The following is a 16,283-nucleotide window of genomic DNA, read 5'->3' on the forward strand; positions in this document are numbered from 1 at the left end:
AGTCTGTCGCTTAACTGACTGAACCACCCAGGAGCCCCTATTTTTTTCATATATTATTGGCCATTCAAGTTTGCTCTCCTAAAATGTTAAAATTGGGGCCAATATTTTTATTAGATTGTTGGTGCTTATCTAACTTATTTTAGGGATCCTTCATATAACGTGCATACTAAATCTTTACTGGTCCCACACAATACAATGATGACCTAAGTCCAGATTGTTGTGGTGTCTTCACTATTTTTGTGACCTGAAATTTTAATTTCTTTGTTATAATCCCAACTAAGTTTTTCCCTTATGGTCTGTGGGGAATTTTGGTCGAAAGGTATTTTTCTGTACTTTCTTTTTAAATTTCCGCTGGTCACTTTGAGATCAATATTCCATATGAAAATCATTTCATTATAGAGATAGCATTTTTTTTCCTATGAGGATAATTGTTGGCCAGAGCTCAGCTAATTACAGAGCGTGTGCTTTCATTCCTCATATGGAATGGCACTTCCGTCAGGTATCAACATTCTATAGATATTTTAAGTTTGTTTCTAAAATCCTACTCTGTTCACGTTTTTTTTTTTTTTTTTATCCTTGCATCAAGACTATATTGTCCTAGTTACTATAGCTTATCGTAATTTTTGGTATTTATTATGCCTAGTCTACCTTTTATTCTCAATTAACTTACTTATTTCAGGGCTTTTGTTCTTGGAGGCCCATTTTAGAATCTATTTTTCCAGTTCCGTGATAAAACCTTGGTGATTCTGAGTTGAAATGCTCTCAATTTACAAACTCGTTTGGGGAGATTTAATATTTTATCTGCTGCGTCTCTATGTCCATAGGGTGGCCCGATAAATTCTCATCAAATGGCAGCTGAATAGCTATGAAATATTTATGTAGTGATCAACATATTGCTATTATTTTATTAGTGAAACTATAAAATGATTCTCTTCAAGAACCAGTTTTGAAAATTAAATTATATCTAAAAAGAAAAATAACAAGTATCTGTGTAAAAGGGGACAAAATTAGGGGCACCTGGGTAGTGCAGTCCTTAGGTGTCTGCCTTCAGCTCAGGGCATGGTCCTGGCGTTCCAGGATCGAGCCCCACATCAGGCTCCTCAGCTGGGAGCCTCCGTCTTCCTCTCCCACTCCCCTGCTGTGTTCCCTCTCTCGCTGGCTGTCTAGCTCTGTCAAATAAATAAATAAATAAATCTTTTTAAAAAAAAGGGGGGGGACAAAATTAGAAAAAAATGGTCTTGTTTTGGACTATTAAAATGTAACATAAACAGAATAGTTATCCTTAACACAAATATGTCATCAACTTCTTAGGTCTTTCTGTTTATAGTACAGAGTAAATGACATTTTTTCTGAGGAATTTTTTTGTTATGTTTTTAAGATTTTTATTTTTTTTAATTGACCTCAAAGTGCACTTTGTGATTAATAAACTTGAAATTGTCGGTATCTTAAATCTGTTCACCTCTATGTATACAACAGTTTTCCTTTTTTTTGACAAACAACTTTATTTTTTTTTTAAATATTTATTTATTTTAGACAGAGAAAGAAAATGAGTAGGAGGGGCAGAGGGAGACAGAGAATCCAAAGCAGACTCGGGGCTGAGCGCGGAGCGCCATACGAGGCTTGACCTCATGACCCTGACATCATGACCTGAGCTGAAACCAAGAGTCGGACGTTTAACCGACTGCACCACCCAGGTGCCCCTTTGACAAATACCTTCATAAAACAAGATAATCCACTAAGCTGCTCTGTAATTAATTTGAATTCTTGCCAATTTTAGTACTATGAAATCATACAGCGTTGATGTTACTGCACTCTCGTATTAAATAAATGTATCTAATTAAAAGTAGGAGTTCCACCAGAATATTTCCCTACCAGTTGAGACATTTCAAAATACAATTGTACAAATTTAACATTAAGTCTGTTACACTACTTGAACTCTTTTTATTTAATTTACTCAGGATGTTTTTGGCCTTTGGGGGTATATTTTTATGTAAAACACACATACAAAGAAGTATAAGTACAAGAATCGTACAGTTTGATCTGGCAACCAGCTCCAGTTCGAGAAGCAGAACATTGCCCATGCTCCAAACCAGCCCTCCTCCCCCTCTTGTCCCCTTGCAGTGACTACACCCATCCCTCCCCAAAAGACACCACCAACTTGATTTCTAGCGCCACGAATTAGTTTGGCTTCCTTGTGTCCTTTCTATAAATGCCATTATAGAGAATGTAGTTTTTCATATCTGGCTTCTTTTATTGGACATTATATTTGTAAGAGTCCATCATGTTTTGGAGAATACTTGCAGGTCATTTATTTTCATTGCTGTCTACCATCTCATTGTATAGACAGATCATAATTTATCTCTCCTACATTATGGTATTTTTCAGTTTCAAGCTATTATGGTGAGTGGTGCTATGGACATTTTATTGCATGTCTTTTGGTGAGCTTACAAACACATTTATTTGGGATATACAAGTAGGAGACGAAGTCCTATTTCACAGGGTGTGCATGTGTTCTTACTTATGGGAATTCCAATTGCTCTGCATTCTTAACAAGCTTTGGTGTTTTCACATGTTTTGAGTTTTAGATTTTCTGGTGGGGTGTCATAGTTGCACAATTTTTGTTGGTGGCATTTTTTGTGCCAATGTTTTTCTTAGTTGTCTTTTTCTTATAGATCAGAATGGATTCTTCAATTGTATTGAATGCAAATCTTTGTCGATCTTCTCTACATGTATAACATGCCTTTATCCTCTGCCAATACTACAGATACACCGAAGTTTAAAATTTACCCATAAATAGGAAAAATATAAGACTTTAATTTAGAAAATATTTTCTCTCTAGATAACAGATGTACCTGTCGAGCTCTGAAAAGAATTTTCTAAACGACAACTATTCTAACTTCTATTTTTATCATATTTAAGTGTATAAATATTTTAGCCTAATATATTCATTTGTCAGATAGATTATCCAATATGGTGGCATGTTTTGGATTTAAAAATGGTGTTATGTGCAGAGGTAGAATTTTTATTGTCTTTTTGTTGTTGATCTCACCATTAAACTCTTCGTTGCTTTTGTACATATTTCTCATGTTTTCTCTTTTTCAAACTTTGTTTCCAACAGATATATTTAACGAAGAGTGTAATCTGCTACCCATTTTGGCATTTCACTTGTTGAATAGTTCGATTAAAGATTTCCAACTACATTTGCAAAAAGTACAACCAAAATTGAGAGAAATATTTTTTTTAAGTGTTAGTGACCATTGTAAGCAATGTTGCTTCATTTCCCAAAGAGTGCTTCAAAGGTTCAAATATTTCTAAAATTTCGGTGGTGACAGAGGGCAAAGAAGAAAGTATGACTCTCGTGTTCACATACTTCTCAACTCAGTACTGGTTTCATCACAAATATTTTATGGTTTGCTTATTCCATGTATTAACAAACTGCTATAAAATCCAACAGCTGGATACAGTTTCTATTTCCAACCAAGTCCAAGTGAATTTACTTTTCTTATACTTTTTGAATTTATTAAGAACATTATTTTACTACGGCAGGGTGCCTCAGTGGCTCAGTCAGTTAAGTGTCTGCCTTCAGCTCAGGTCATGATCCCAGGGGCCAAGGATCAAGTCCTGCATTGGGCTCCCTACTCAGCAGGCGCCTGCTTCTCCCTCTCCCTCTGCCTCTCCGCTAATGCTCTCTCTTTCCCTCTCAAATAAATAAAATCTTTTTTAAAAGTTTTACTTATTATCATTGGAAAAATGTACATAAATTTCCCAGCTTTGGCTTAAAATGTAGAAAGCTGGAAAGAGCAGTATCCCTTCCCCTGCAAAAACAACAATACATTTGAGCATTCTGAAAATTTACAATTTTTCTTGAAGCCATTAGAGAAAGCAAGGAAAAGGGCTATAGGGAAGGGTGAAAACCCACCTGTATCCTCTTATGTTTTGTTTCTTATAGAACAAAAATCTTAAATGTTATGCCATTGTTCTTAGGACACCAGTGAAAACTAATTACCTCTGAAAAAAGGGAACAGATAAAAAATATTCTACTCAGAACACCTTTACCAATAATAGTAGATTGCTCACTCATTTCATGTGCATATGGAGCTCTTCTCATAATGAACCATAACCTAGGACCGAAAACAAACTTTAAGGGGTGCCTGCATGGCTCAGTCGGTGAAGCATCTGCTTTCAGCTCAGGTCATGATCCCAGGGTCCTGGGATCAAGCCCTGTATTGGGCTCCCTGCTCGGTGGAGAGCCGGCTTCTCCCTCTCCCTCTGCTGCTCTCCCTGCTTGTGCTCTCTCTCTCTCTCTCTCTCTCAAATAAATAAATAAAATCTTTAAAAAAAAACTTTAAAAGTTTAAATGAGTTGACATAATGCAGAGTATGTTCTTAGACATAAAGAATTAAACTAGAAATCAAAAATAGAGAATTATCTAGAAAACCTCCAAATATTTAGAAATTAAACATTCACAACTAAACACCCCATGGGTCAAAATGGAACTCATTCTAGTGAAATTAGTAGATATTTTGAATTGAATGAAAATGAAAGCACAGCATATCAAAATGTGTGGGATGCAGCTAAAAGCAGTACTAAGAGGACAGTTTATAACTTAAAGCTTACATAAGAAAAGAATAAAAGTCTCAGAGAAATTAGCTCAGCTTCCATATGAATAAAGTGGAAAAAGAAGAGTAAATTAAAACCAAAGAAAGTAGAATGAAGAAAACAGTAAAGTAGGGCAAATAAATAGATATTCTGTGCTCATGACTTGGTAAAATTAATATTGTTATACTATCCATACCACCTAAAGCCATCTGTAGATTTAACGCAATCCCTATCAAAATTCCAATGGCATACTTGACAGAAATAGACTAAAAAAAAAACCGTCCAAAATTTGTATGGAGCCACAAAAGACCCCAAAAAGCTAAAGCAATCCTAAGGGAGAACAATGCTAAAGGCCTACCTGATTTCAAACTATATTACAAAGCTATGGTAATCAAACCAGTATGGTATTGGCATTGATACATAGGCAAACGAACAGAATCAAGAGCTCAGAAATAAACCCTTGCCTATGTGGTCAATTATATTTGACAACAAAGCCACAAATACTCAGTGGGGACAGGATAGCTCTTCAATAACTGGTCTTGGAAAACTTGGATAACTACACATAGAAGAATGAAATTAGACCCCAGTCTTACATCTCACACAAAAATTCACTTGAAACGGATTTTAGGCTTAAGAATAAGACCTGGAAATATAAAACTATTAGAAGAAAACATAAGAGAAAATCTCCTTGACATCTGTCTTGGCAACAATTTTCTGGAGTAGACACTGAAAGCGTAAGCAATAAAAGCAAAGTCGACAAGCTGGGACTACATCAAATTAAAAATCTTTTTCACCGTGAAAGAAACAATCAACAAAATGAAAAGCCAACCTACAAAATGAGAAAAAATATTTGCACATCCTATAGTGGGCAAGAGGTTAATATCCAAAAATATATAAAGAATTCATATAACTCAACAGAACGAAAACAAATGATCTGATTAAAAATGGGCAGAGGAACTGAATAGACATCTTTTTTCCCAAAGAAGACATAAATGGCCCATGGGTCCATGAAAAGATGCTCAACATCACTCATCATCAGGGAAATGCAAATCAAAGCTACCATGAGAGATCACCTCACACCTGCTAGAATGGCTATGATCAAAAAGGCAAGAGATAACAAGTGTTGGTGGGGATATGAAGAAAAGGAAACCATTGCACACTGTGATGAGAATGTAAAGTGGTGTAGCCACTATGAAAAGCAGTATGGAGATTCCTCCAAAAAATTAAAAATTGAACTACTGTGTGACCCAGCAATCCCACTTCTGTGTATCCAAAGGAAATGAAAACAGGATCTCAAAGAGATATCTGCAGCCCCATGTTTATTGCAGCATTATTCACAATGTCAAGATATGGACGCAAGCCACATGTTGGTCAACAAATGAATGGATAAAGAAGATGGGGCATATATGGAATGTATATATTTATGTACATATATATTTCATGTAATTTATATTATAGACCATACACATATTATTATACATATAATAGGATACATGATATGATATGATATAATATAATAATTCAGCCATGAGATAAAAGGAAATCATGCCATTTGTGACAACTTGAAAGAAACTTGAGGGCAAAATATGCTAAGTGAAATGTCAGACAGAGAAAGATAAATACTAGATGATGGTCACTTGTACATGGAATCTAAGAAAGCTGAGCTCAAAGAAAAATAGAAGAGTTGTGGTTACCAGGGACTGGGAGAGTGATGTAAATGGGGGATATATTGGTCAAAGGGTACAAATTTCTATTTATGAAAAGTTCTGAGGATCTAATGTACTGCATGTTGATGACAGCTAATAAAACTGTATTACATACTTGAAAGTTGCTAAGAGCGATCTTAACTATTCTCACCACAAAAAATGAAGCAGTAATTATATGACAAGATAGAGGTGTTAACTAAAACTATTGTGGTAATCACTTTGGAATAGGTAAGTGTGTCCAGTCAACAGGTTGTACTCCTGAAACATACACAATATGTTAATTGTATCTCAATAAAGCTGGAAAAAATAGAAACAGAGCAAAAAGAAAGAAAATAAATGAAACCAAAGCTGATTCTTTCTTTCTTCTTTCTTTCTCTTTCTTCCTTCCTTCCTTCCTTCCTTCCTTCCTTCCTTCCTTCCTTCCTTTCTTTCTTCTTTCTTTCTTTCTTTCTTTCTTTCTTTCTTTCTTTCTTTCTTTCTCTCTCTCTCTCTCTCTCTCTCTCTCTCTCTCTCTCTCTCTCTTTCTTTCTTTCTTTCTTTCTTTCTCTTTCTTTCTTCTTTCTTTCTTTCTTTCTTCTTTCTTTCTTTCTTTCTTTCTTTCTTTCTTTCTTTCTTTCTAGCTGATTCTTTCTAAGAATCTATACATTTCTTTGCACCTCAAGCCAGACTGATTAGGACAAAAAGAGTGAAGACACAGATTAAAAGCATCAGGAATGAAATAAGCAACATCATTACAAATAGCATATGCATTAAATGAATAATAAAGGGATAATACTATGTTATTTATGCCCATTGCTATGGTCTGAATGTCTGTGTTCCCTGCTCCCCAAATTCATATGTTGAAATCTGAGCCCCCAAAGGTGATTGTATTAGTAGGTGCAGCTTTTGGGAGTTGCTTAAATTGTGACGATGCAACCCTTATAAATGGATTTCAGAGAGATTTCTTGCTCCTTGCACCGTGTGAGGACATAGCAAGAAGTCAGTCGTCTGCAGGCTGGAAGAGAGACTTCCCTCACCAACCATGCTCACACCCTGCTCCCAGACTTCCAGCCTCTGTAACTGCGAGACATAGAGTTCTGTCGTTTATAAGCTACCCAGTCTGTCGTAGTTTGGTATAACAGCCTGAATGAACTAAGACACCCATGCATTTGACAACTTAGAGGAAATAAACCAATTCCTTCAAATATATATACTGCCTAGCTCTCGTGCATGAAGAGGAGATCATCTGAATAGCCCAATATCTATTAAATTGAATCTGAAATTAAAAATTTCAACAGCAAACATTCCAGTTCCAGATAGCTTCCCTGGCATACTCCAGCAAACGTTTAAGTAAGGATTACTACCAGGTATATGCAAACTCTTCTAGAAAATTGAGGAGATGAAGCTTCTCAACTTGTATTATTATGCCAGTATCACCGCGATACCAAAAACCAGACAAAGACATTGCAAGAAAGGAAACTTACCAAGCACCACCCCTCATGAACATAGGTGCCAAAGTCCTCAACAAGATTATAGTAAATAAAAAAAGTATATAACAAAGTAGCGTTTATCCTGAGAACGCAATTAAATCCAAAAGTAATCAGGTGTTAATGGATTATTTTTGCCTGTGAAGAATATTTAGTTTCTAATTCTTGAGATCAAGAAAAGTTAGAATAGCAATGAAAGCGTGTCCTACTAGATATTTAAAAATTATTTTTAAAATATTTAAAAAATATTTTTTAAAAGAGTGACATTCGGTTTGGTACTTGTATATTAATAGATTTCTATGGCATAAGGACTTCATCCATTTTTGCAAACTCTTTACATCTCAGATTGTTTTGTGTGTGTTTGTTTTTGGTTTTGCTTTTGGGGGGTTGTTTGTTGTTTTTTGCACTTGGTTTACGGTATTCACAGACAGCTTTTTCCTCCACATATTTCGTAATGGTTCTCCTTGCTGTGGTGCTACAGGGGGTTAATAGGTAAAATGTTCTCTCTTCATTAGTCATTCAACTTCTTCAAACTACTTTTAAAATAAAATCCACTTCTTACTGGGGACATGATTTTCCGGGCCATTTTATTTCCCCTTTCAGAATGGGCTATTTCCCAAGCCTGCGTTGTTTGTGAAGTTCTGCGAAGCGCTTGTAACTGCATTGTGATTTGACTCCAAGTTTGGTCTGTTCTCCTCTCTAGGTTCTTTTCTCATTGGCTGAAGCATTACCTTAAGATAGTCTTCCCCGAGAAGCAGTACACTGGAAATAACTTTTTCCAGTTCTTACATATTCGAACATATTTTAAATTTGTATTCACACTTGACATACTTTTGATAGATGTAGAATTCTAAGTACCAAGTTATTTTCCCTCAAAGCTTTGAAAACATTACTTCATTGTTTTCTGGCATAGAGTGTCGCTGAAGAGGGGGCTGAAGCCTTTGACTTCTTTCTATTTTCCTTTGTGGGGAACAATGTTTTGTTTTGTTTTGCTTTTTGTTTGTTTGTTTCTTTGTTTTATTAATCTCTGGCACTTTGGAAGCCCTCTTTTCTCCATTTTTTCCATAGAGTGGTTTCTTTCATTCATTTGACTTGATACTTGTTGGGTTCTTGCGATATGAAAACTCCTTTGTTCTTAAACTCTGGTAACATTTATTCCTTTAGATAACTGATTATATCCTCCATTCACATATCTTTCTTTTCTTTTTTCTTAAAAAAATATTTTACTTATTTATTTGAAAGAGAGAGAGAGCGCACACGAGGTGGGGGAAGCTGCAGAAAGAGAGGGAGAAGTAGACTCCCCACCGAGTGGGGAGCCTGACCAGGGGCTCTATCCTGGGACCCTGAGATCATGACCTGAGCTGAAGGCAGATGCGTGACCATCTGAGCCACCCAGGCACCCTTCTTTATTTTCTTTCTTATAAACTCCTATTAAATGCTTGTTGTGCTCCTGGTTAATTTTTTTAAAGATCTTATTTATTTATATGAGAGACAGAGAAAGAGAGAGAGAAAATGAGCAGGGGGAGGTGCAGAGGGAGAGGGAGAAGCAGACTGCCCGCTGAGCAGGGAGCCTGACTCAGGGCTCAATCCCAAGACCCTGAAATCATGACCTGAGCCAAAGGCAGATGCCTAACCGACTGAGCCACCCAGGCACCCTTCTCCCAGTGAATACTTACACTTAGCTTTATTCCATCATTTTTGTCTTGCCAAAAATTCTAGACTTTTTTAAAAATAATTTTTATTTTGTTATATTAGTCACCATACAAAATTCTAGACTTTTAACAAAAATACATTTACTCATCTTCCAAATTAACTTTTACCTAAATGATACAGTTTTATTTTCTCTGATGACCGTTTTATGACATAATATTAAATCATATTTTTCTATAATTTCTTCTTTAATCTCACTGATGAAAATAACATCCTTTAAAGGTCTTTTCTATTACCTGAATAATTTATTTTACTTTCAGGTTCAGTTGGTCTGTTGCTAATGAGTGTGTGTGTGCACGCATGCGTGCTCTGTTGGTTTTCTTTAAGTGCCTGGAAATTTGCTTGTTATTGTTGCTATATAGGAAAACTAGCTACATTTACATATCTACTTTGTATGTAATCCAATTACTAAATTCTCAAAATTTTAATTTTTTTAAATCTTTCCTTTTCTAATTAATACTCTTATTTCTTCCTTTTTTCTATTTTACTGGCTGGAACTTGGAGGAAAACCTTAAATATAACATGATGATAAGTTTAAAGATATATTTTATAGAAAGAATATATTATAAAATATTATGCATTGTTTATTATATACAATATGCATATGATAAAATTTTCCCATTATTTAATCATATTGATACTAGCTGTTGGTTTTGAAATCTTCATCGTGTAGAGTTAGTTATTTTTCTATCTACAGTTTGTTCAAAGCTTTTCTTTTAATGTTCTTGAATGTAAAGAAATATAGATTTGGGGGCGCCTGGGTGGTTCGGTGGTTAAGCATCTGCCTTTGGCTCAGATCATGATCCCAGGGGTCCTGGGATTGAGCCCCAGGTCTGACTCCTTGCTCACTGGGGAGCCTGCTTCTCCCTCTCCCTCTGCCTGCCACTCCCCCCGTTTGTACTCTTTCCTCACTCTCTCTCTGTCAAATAAATAAATAAAATCTTAAAAAAAAAAGAAAGAAATACAGATTTTCTTCAAATTATTTTTAACATTTGTTAATATTTTCTCTTCTTTGCTTATTAAAGCAATACATTACATTAATATATCTCTTAAGTTGGATAGTCTCACATCCCTGTACAAACTTTATTTAATTCTGTTATTATCTTAACATGTTGATTTAGATTATTGTTTTATTAATATATTTCTGTTCTTAAAAAAGTTTCTAGATTTTCTTGAGTTATCTTCATAATTTCTTATGAGAATTGCACCTGATTTATAAAGTTAATTGAGAAGAAAGATATTGCTTCCCCCAATAGAGAAACAATTAGAGGGCACAGACATTATTTGTTCTTTTTTTATTTTTATCAAACTTAACTCTGGACCCAGAGTTTTGGGGAAGGTTAATAATGCATTTAATGTCTTCCCTTTTAATAAATTTATTATCATACCTCTTCTATTTTGAGACAAAGCATAGACAATATAGTCCATTTCATATAGATTTTTTCAATGTTATCCATACAATTATATTGTATTAATCTTTTAAATTTTTAATCTCTCCCATATCTGTGCCCCCTTGGTGGCATAGATTTCTTATTTTTAATTTCATGATATTTGCTTGATTACCTTTACAAGAAATTTGACTATTATTAGAGTTTACTGAAACACAAATAAAAACCAGAACTAGTTCTTACATTTATCTTTTTAATTTCTCAGTTTTCTAATATATTAAGCTCAAATGCTATCTTTATAATTTATCATAACTCCCCACGTTTTTTTGGAGGGGGAGTGAGGACGGAGTTATCATTTAAAGAGTTAATTTTCATTTTCCTACTTCAATAATTAATGAGTATGCTTCTAAAAACAGATTTCTCTGCCTTCTTGAAGTTTTCATATGTGTTTATTATTCTAATTGGCAATAATATTTAAGACTGTAGCTGGACAAATTGCTTTGTCTTTCATCCTCAAGCTATTTACCAGGCTGTGCTTTTTTTTTTCTATTTCAAAGTAAGTACATATTTTGTAAACATTCTATAATGACCTCTTTTTTGTTGTTGTTATTGAAGTACTTGAGTCTCGTTTTTTGTAATATTTCATCTTCTCCTTTGCTTTTATTAGGATGACAGCTCTTACTTACCCAGCTACCATTGTGATGTTTAATACTTAGTCATGTTCCCAGTCTTCAAAATTGTTTCTAACACGATATAATCTGGGAAGTCAGAGATCCAACTTACTCTATTAGTATCTAAATCAAGAAACTTAGGTGGAGATTTAGGCTTATTTTATTTTTTTCAGCTTCTGAATTTGGAGGCTAAGCTCTAAATAAAATGCTGCAAGATACCATTTTTTTAAACAAACAAAAAAATCACAAACTTGATTTCCCTCCGTGCAAAAGTAAACCATAATTCAAAGAACTTTTAAAAATCACAGCGTTTGGGCCAGAACTAATAATGTGGTCTCATAAGGATAAATTCTGACAAGGGTTGGGTCTTTTTCAGTCCTTCGAAATCAGTAAATAATCAAAGGGAGGGAAATGGAGCTTAGCAGAGGCTGAGAGACGGGAATATTTTTCAACACATCACAGATATAGGGAAAGTCTATACTGTTTCAAGTTACTCTCTCGATTGATTTCCCTTTTGACCTTTCGGTAAGAGCAGGCTCAAGTTCATCGTGATGGCTCAGGCCGTGGAATAGGATGTCCATGACAGCTGCTATCAGGAATCCTATGGGTGTGTCTGAAGATATCCAATTTCCTTTGAAACTGTGCAAGAAGATGCTGTTGCTTTTGATATTGAAAACACAAGAGCCAAATGGTCCCTATTTTCTGAAGCCTTACAGTGTGGGAGGGTACTTTTTGGGATGAGGCCCAAAACATGGGTTTGTTGGCAGAACATGACTTAACCTTAGTCCTCACCAGATTAATCCCTGAAAAGCCAGACTCCAAATCCCTTCCTCCGAATTCCAAGAATCCTTCTATTATATTTGTTTCTGATTAGCCCTAACTGACATTTCTTCTCACCTTTTGGCATTCATCCTGTTTCCTATTTCCAACTACTTACGTTTTGGCCCCTGGTCCCTCTGGGAACATCACTTCTTGATTTATGAATTTATCTCCTCGCACCTTGTCAATGTCAGCTCTTGCTGTTGTTTCTGTCTCGTGATGATTACGGTTTTCAGGAGCAACCACTTCTTTGTTCTGCAACAGCAGAACAACAGCAGAACAACAGCAGAAAGTATATTGAGCTATTCAGATCACAGAATAAATCTATTCGAATAGAACCAAGACACCATTATTTTGTCCACCATCTTGCAGATACAAAGGAGGAGCAAGACATCCCTAAGTTCCCACGCAGCTTGTCTATATGCGATGAGGACTGGAATCTGACTTTCCCAAATACAGTCCTGCGAGCTTTCTCATCTACCCAACTTTTTCTAACTTGGTAAAGCCCATAAGCCCAGAACACTTTAAGTGATATATTCCATTGAATCAAAGAATATAAAGCCCAATAAAGAGAGCTAAATTAAAGTAAGTGCTGGTAAACGAGACCCTGCCTGTTAAACCTCCCCCTCTCTTTTTCAGCAGGTCCTGAAGCAAGGCTGGAAATATATAATTTGAATCCCTCCCCGCCACGGGAAAAATTCAACAACAGAAAGGGTGTTTGGGGGTGCCGGAGCGCAGGGCAGGCAGTGGTGGAACATGGGTATGGGGAGAAATTGCCATTTTAAATAGGGTGCTCAAGGCGAACATCATTGAGTGGGTGACATTTGGGTAATGATTTAAAGCAGGTGAGGGAGAAATCCCTGTGGACATCAGGTGGAAGAGAGCTCCTGACAGAGGCCACAACCATTGCAAACTCCAGAGCATGTCAACAGATGGTAAGGTGGTGCATTTGGAAATTGAAAGAAAAACAATGAATCTTCTAGCCAGCCAGGTCAAACCAGAGAACTCTGGTGATACCTGTAGTGAAAGATGCTGCAGCTAAATCACTTTCTGCGTCATCTTCATCGAGACACCAACTGCTCTCAATCTGTTCATTGGACAAAGACTAAACCAACTTTGGTTTTCTTAAACATGTGTGTGTGTGTGTTCTGTACAGATTATATATCCATTAATAGGAAACTTGCTCATGGGCTTGATCTAGGTGGTATCACTTATTGCTATCATTTTTAGACCTGGTGACATGCTTGGGTACCTATCAAACTGAGAACATGGAGCAACCTGGATGAAAACATGTACATATATGGCAACAGCATATCTGGGCATATCGCGTCCACAGATGCTGTGTCCGTAGTAGGGTGAGTTGTTTGAAAATCCGAGAAGCTGTGTCATTTCTTTGAGAGTCAGGGAGGCCTTTCGCAAGAACTGAGTTTAATCAAGCTATCCAGTATCCTGCAAAACATTTGTCCCACTCCAAACTCCCAATATTCCTTGACCACTCTGTTCCCTTTCCCATCGGGTATGCTCTGCCCAGAATGCTTTTTCTCTGACCTCTCCTCCTTCATCACCCAAACCACCTGGACGATTCCAGTTCTTCCTGCAAGAACCAGTTCATTTATCATCTCTTCTGCATCAGGCTCTCTTCTCTGTGCTCTGTCAGCATTCTGCTCCTGCCTCTTTTGTAGCAAAAGCTGAATACTATAGCCCTGTTGTATAAAAGTTCTCAGCTCAGTGTTGCACCAGATTGTGAGCTCCTCGACGGTACATGCGGACAATGAATTCACTTCTGCATCCACGGGCTGAACCCAGTATCTGATGAACAGTAGGCTCTTAAATAAACGTATATCTAACAAATGTGTGAAGGAGCCATACTGGTTCAATCCTATTAGGAAGGTACATGCTGTATAAACTAAGAGTTTGGATCTCCTTGGAGAAAATTTCTATGTCAAAAATCCAAAACTGAAATCTCTCGATATCATGAGTCATTGGGATTATATAAAAAAGTGAACCGTCCTCAGGTCACACCCAACATGAACTAGATTTGCATGGAACCATTTTTGATTCTATAGGTTATAGGTCCTGAAAATGAGAATTATCATTCCTATGGAGGAGATGAGATTTATATATCAGAGAAATAAAGTGCCTTACCAAAGACACATGTATTATTTTATCTACTCATTCCACACCTGTTTCCAGAGCTGCAGGCATTGTGCTAGACACGTGACTACTTCAGCAGCAAGCAAAACAAAGCAAAACAAGACCTTTATTTTTGTAGAACGTGCATTCCATCTGTCCGAATGATTAACAGAAATAACAGTTAACGAAATAATTCATTGCCTTATTTTTAAAAAGAGCAGAATAAGGGGGATCAGTAAATGCAAAGAGTTAGGGGACAGGTTTTAGTGTCAATAGAATGGTTGACCTAATTGAGAAAGGTGATTTTTGAACCCGAAGTCTCAGCTCGGCAGGGTCTCCTATGAACTAGTATGTCCTGCAGTAAGAAGCCCAGATGAGCGACCTAAATAGCCAAGCCAACCCAGCGAACACTCCCAGCACCATTCCTTAAGTTCTCCAAGCACCAGTAGGCTTGCAGAAACGGCATCCATAAAATATTCTAACAGCACAGCCATCTCCAAACTGCACCGGGTCTATGCATTTTACAGACAGCACGATGTTTCCATCACCACAGTGCTTTGCAAATATTTTCAAATATTTCAAATGGGACGTTTTTACATTACCTCGTATATTACTCATCTCTTCACAATACAATTTGTGAAACCCTCATAAGGGGTACGGTTGTGCCCTCACCACGCTCACCCCCTCCTAGGATGAAGATGCTGAAGAAATGCTGTTGGTAAAAGGCCCAGTGCCGATGGATTCGTGACAAATTCTCTGGAGGTCCCTGTGCTTAAGGCAGATAGACGTTCCTTTACCTTGTGAGCGCCTAGCAGATTTTGCCACTTGTAGAAAACTGACTTAGGCAGAGCCATCTTTATTATTACTATTATTTTCTTCTTGCCCGAAGCTGCCATTTCAAAGTGTGTTCCTTTCTGGATTGAAAAACAAAATAATAAGCCCGTGTTTGTATTTCCTGGGAGGCCCCATTCATTTACATTCCGTTACTGTTGAGTCTCCCCAGGTCCCCTAATTTGCACACTGCTGCTAGACCCAGACAGGCAATCCCAGCAGGGGAGAAGTGGTCTCCAACGCCTTCCCGAGATGCCTACGTTGTGCTTCTGTTAGCTCAGGGGTCCTAGCGCCTTCCGGGCCACATCCACATAGCCAGATGTATGTGCGAGATATTTGATATGGAGCAATCTGGGTCCTTGCTTGTTGTGCTAAATCTGGTAGAGAGCCGTGCAGAGGCCAAGCTCTAGAGTGCTCTCTGCTGGGTGAAATCCCGTCAGGCCTCTGACCTGTCAGAATGTTTTGTTTTTCTTTTGTGCTCGGTTAATAACACTAACTTACATTTAGATAACACTATCAGATGAAGAGTCTCTTTGTCCCAGACCAAACCAGACTGGTGATAAAAAATGACCTCGTTACAAAATAATATTTCTAGCCTTTCTCTGACCCCATCCACTCTGAGTATCCAAACCTCTAGCCCATCTACCTCTGGGAATCTGCAAGAAAATCTTATAGATGTTTGATTGATTGATTGATTGATTGATGATTGATTTGATTTTTGCCTACCAGCTGCTATCCTCTGTGCTTTTCTTCTCTCTGCCCCTTGCTGGGATGATTTATGTTAGCTGTTTAAGGAATCAGAGCATCCAAAACAGACAAGCATGATTTCTGTTCTGGTTATCTCTTGCTTCCTAACAAACACACTAGAACTTTGTGGCTTAAAATAACCACCATTTTATTTGCCCGTGATTATAATTTGTAGGCTGGGCTCACTCCTGTGATCGCATTCAGCTGGAAGGT

The sequence above is a fragment of the Ursus americanus genome, chromosome 28, assembly GCF_024610735.1.
Source record: "Ursus americanus isolate L20-20 chromosome 28, mUrsAme1.1.p, whole genome shotgun sequence".
Lineage (NCBI taxonomy): Eukaryota > Metazoa > Chordata > Mammalia > Carnivora > Ursidae > Ursus > Ursus americanus.